The sequence below is a fragment of the Sturnira hondurensis genome, unplaced genomic scaffold (assembly GCF_014824575.4).
Source record: "Sturnira hondurensis isolate 20B ecotype Veracruz unplaced genomic scaffold, ASM1482457v3 Scaffold0020903, whole genome shotgun sequence".
Lineage (NCBI taxonomy): Eukaryota > Metazoa > Chordata > Mammalia > Chiroptera > Phyllostomidae > Sturnira > Sturnira hondurensis.
The window spans coordinates 2,116,549-2,120,801 of NW_028093534.1; positions in this window are offsets into that span (position 1 = coordinate 2,116,549).

The window sequence follows — 4,253 nt, forward strand, 5'->3', positions numbered from 1 at the left end:
CCGTCCACACCTTTGGCCCTGTCCTCTCCCTGGCTATTGCCCCAGACACAGCTGGCTGGTAACCAGAGCAGAACGGTGGAGCGGGATGGGCCGCCACGGTATAGGCCTGAAAGGAGGAGAGAGGAAACGCTGTGACCCACGACCTCCCCACCGCCCGATGCAGCCCTCAAAACCCTGACATACTATCACTGAATCCCTCCACGCTCGCCTCAACCTGCTGGAGGCGACGAAGGGAAATTCTAGAAGGGAGGGAAGGCCTTCCTCCTGTCTGCCCCGACCCCAGCTGCCGTGGGTCTGCAGTCCCTGCTCTGCTCTCCTTGGCCTCACTCTCCAGGGATGTCCCCCACTCACCTGTGGTTCAGCTACCATCCACATACTACCGACCAAGGAGTCCCAGCCCCCCAAATTCAGTCCAGCTCCCCCAGCCACACTGCTCACCACCAGGAGGCCCAGGGTTGGGCTGCAGGGTGGGATGGGAAGTAGACTTCCCCTAAAACTCGTGTGTGGTGCCCCTCCCGCCGTATGAGACCCTGCTGGCACCTCTCTCCTGGACAGCCTCGAACCGAGTGCCTATAGGACACCTCCACAGGCACCACACACTTGGCCTGGGCCCGCGCACGTGTCAGCTCTTTCCTCCCTTTTAACAGCAGCACCATTCTCCCAGGGACTCAGCCCCCGAACCTCTGTCCCTCCTCACCCTTCTTCTCCCTCAATCCCACGTCCAGCTTCCTCCTAAGTGCCATCAGTCCTGCCCCAAGCTGCCTGCCTCTCCCCATCTTTTCTGCCCTGGATCATCTGTCTGGTTTTTAAACTACTGAACATGTACAGAACACTTGTCATGCCCGGCCCTGTCTAAGTGCTTTACCAGTATGAGCTCACGGCCTTCACGTTACAGATGAGAAAACTGAGGCGCAGAGAAGCAAAGCATCTGGCCCAGGGCTGGGACTGGGGTCCTCCAGGCAACCTGCTGCAAAGTCTGGGCTGCCAGCCTCTGTTCGAGGACCGTCACAAATTTCCACGCTCATCCCTGCACCTTCAACTGCGCCCACACGTTGCTCACAGGCCAGTCCTTCTTTCCTTCTTGTTTGAGAAAACACTTCGATGGCAAAAACTACCCCTGCAGTGGGGTCTTTCTGAAGCACAACTTTGAACGTGTTACTCCTTGCTCAAAACACCTCGGAATTCCCCCTACTGCCCCAGCTGGTGCAAACAGAATGAAGCCCACCCCAGGCTAGGAGTTCAAGGGCATGACACCAATGAGTACCCCTGGGAGCCCCTCGCAGCTCCCCTCAGGCACCCCTTCCTCCAGCCGTCCTGTCTCCCCGGCTCCCACCCCAGCACAGCACAGAACAGACCTTTCCTCCTCAGAGAAAGCCTGTGATGTCTGATTCCTCTCTGAGCCACCGAAGCGTCCGCCACAGTGTGTCACACAGAGGTCGGTGTGACTCACGTGGAGAATGAGCGACAGTGAAGCTGAGCTGCTGACCAGGGTGGAAATGAGTTACTTCACCGGATGCCTGTGCTGAGCCCGTACAGCCGGGACTGGGAGCTAACAGCGGCACCGTTCGGGGCGCTTTGCGTGCATCCCCGCCTACTCGAGTCCCTCTCTGCAATCCCACGCTGCAGGCGGTGCTGCCGATGTGCCTCAGTTTCTACTTGAGGAACGGGGGCTCTGAGAGGGGAGCGAACTTGCCCAGAGGCGTAGAGCTTGAAAGCAGAGAGGCTGGGATCGGAACCAAGGCTGCCGACTCTGAAATGAGCTCCAGACTATCCTGCCCTACTGCCTCCCACGGATGGAGGAGAGTGAGACAAATATTCCAATCTCTGGGCAACGTCTGAAGACAACATAACGGGGACATACCAGTGACATCAAGGTAACAGAGTCGAATGTCTGAGAAGCATGGCGTTGGCAAGGTCAAAATGTCTGAGGAACAGAAGGATTTTGCATAATGTTGTACTTTAGTCCTCCAAACATTTATCAAGCACCTGTTTTTATGTTAACGCACATAGAGCAATGGCAAACAGCCCCCCTCCAAATACCTTCTCCTCTCATGTGGCTGATGGGGTTGGGGGACACAGAAGAGGGAAAGTAAACAAAAACTATATGTCAGAGGTGACAATTGCCATAGAAACAAATGAAGCAGGGTTAAGGAAAAGGGACTGTCCTGCGAGCTGGTGGGAGTATGTTGGGGGCACCCCTACTTGTATAGGGCCAGGAAGCCTTCCCAGTAAGGTGACAGGAAGTAAGTGGGGAATGAGCCATGCAACCATCTATACATATTCAGGCAGAGGCCACAGCAAGTGCCAAGGCCCTGAACTAGGAGATGGCTTGGCCCGGCCAAGGCACAGCCAAGATATCTGTGTGGAGAAGCAGAAGAGTGGGGAGAGGAGCAGGTGAGATTTGCAAACACTGGGAATGCGGAGGCCTCTGTCAAGTCAGGCTCTGTGTGAGAGTAACACCACACAGCTGGGTAACGGTGATGGCTAGAACTTAGTGAGTGTGTCCCGCGTGCCTTGTACTCAGTACTGCTGGCACAAACCCTGCTACAGACAGGTGTCCTTAGACCTAATGGGGAGACAGGTAAGGAAATGGAAACCCCACAGGGCTAGGTCAGGGTGAAACTACAGAAAAGAAGCATCTAACCTGGGCTAGGGGCCCAGGAGGCTTCCTGGAGGAGATGGCATTTGATCCGTGAAACAGGAGAAGGAAAACATTCCAAAACACAGGTGCAGAGAGTGGGGGGCGGGGAGGCAGGCCTGAGCCTGGGACAGCCAGGCAGAGCTCAAGTGGCCATGCACAAGGGAGGCGGTAGAGAAGGGCACAGGGGCAGCGCGTGGGGGAAAAGCTCCAGGAGCAGGGCTGGGTAGAGGAGAGAGGGGGCAGGGAGGGTGACAGGTTCATGGGGGCTGAGAAAGCCTTCAGAATGGGTGGCCCAGGCTGAAGTGTGTGTGAGAGAGAAGCTGGGGGTTCCAGAGTCGGAGACGAAGGGTGAGTAGATAGAAGTGGAATAAGGCCTTCAGTAGTTTTCCTGCCTCCCCAGGGCCCTGCTTTCTCACAGGTCATCAGGTGTGGTCTAGCTGGTTGCTGATCGGGAAGCAGAAAGTATGGGGCCACCCCCACATGCACCAGGTCTTCGTTTCTCAGCCCATCCCGTGAGGTTCATATTCTTCTTTCAGGCAGCTCTCTGAGTCTTCATGCAGAGGCAGCGCAGGACACTCCGGTAGGGGGCATAACCTGTGTGTCCACTGCCATCACCTGAGTGTCTTACTGTCAATCTGGGATGGGCAGAGCCCCGCTGTCACCCTCCTTTCTGCTGGAGACGCTTCGGCTCAGCCAAAGTCACACGGCAAGGGGGTGACTAAAACGGGACTCGAGCCCAGCTCGTGAGACTGCAAGCCCCAGGCAGCACTGCGGCAGCTGCGGAGAGCTGAGAGCCAGGCCTGGTGACAGCCAAGTCCCAGGGATAAGCCTGGGAAAGGGGATGGATGGGGCAGGCTCCAGGATGGGGGAAGGCTGGGATGGGTGATGGACCCTGAGAGTGGAGGCAGAAAGAGAGCAGTACAAGGTGTTGGAGAGGCTTTGAGGCAGAACTACAGGTGCCCCCAGAAAGACCTGGTAAAAGTGTCCCAATGAGGGTGTAAAAAACAGAAGCTACATCTTCCCACACAATGTGTCTGTGACAAGGCAGTGAGGGGCCTCTTGTTCCCATTTCACAGGTGAGAACACGGAGGCAAGGAGAGGTGCCCACCTGGCGTGCCCAAAGGCCATAGGAATTTAGGGACCAGCGGCCCTGTTAGAAGGCAGGTGGGGTAGACAAGACGTTGTCGGAGACTTTTCCCGATCTACGTGGATGATGAAATAGAGATGAGGAGAGGGGCAATGGAGGTGCAAGCAGAATTGGGGCTGCATCCAAAGAGGGAGGGAACAGAGGCAGAGACACGGAGAGAGCCAGTCGGTGGCAGAGATGGTGGAGAGATGAGGCCCGGACACCCAGCTCCAGTTACTTGCAGGCGGCACCAGCGGGCCCCGGTGTCACGGAGTCCCCGCAGCCCCTCCCACCCTGAGCCGGCCCTTCCACTGGGGCTGCTCCCCAGAGCGCGCTCCGGGTCCCGCGGGGGAGGGCAGAGGGAAGAGGGGCCCGAGGAGGGACGGTGCTCTACCTCCTCCCCTCGGCTCGGCTCGCGCATCCGCAGAGGCCTCCGCCGCCGCCACCCGGTCCTCACCGCCCCCACCCCCACCCCCGCCTCGTCCC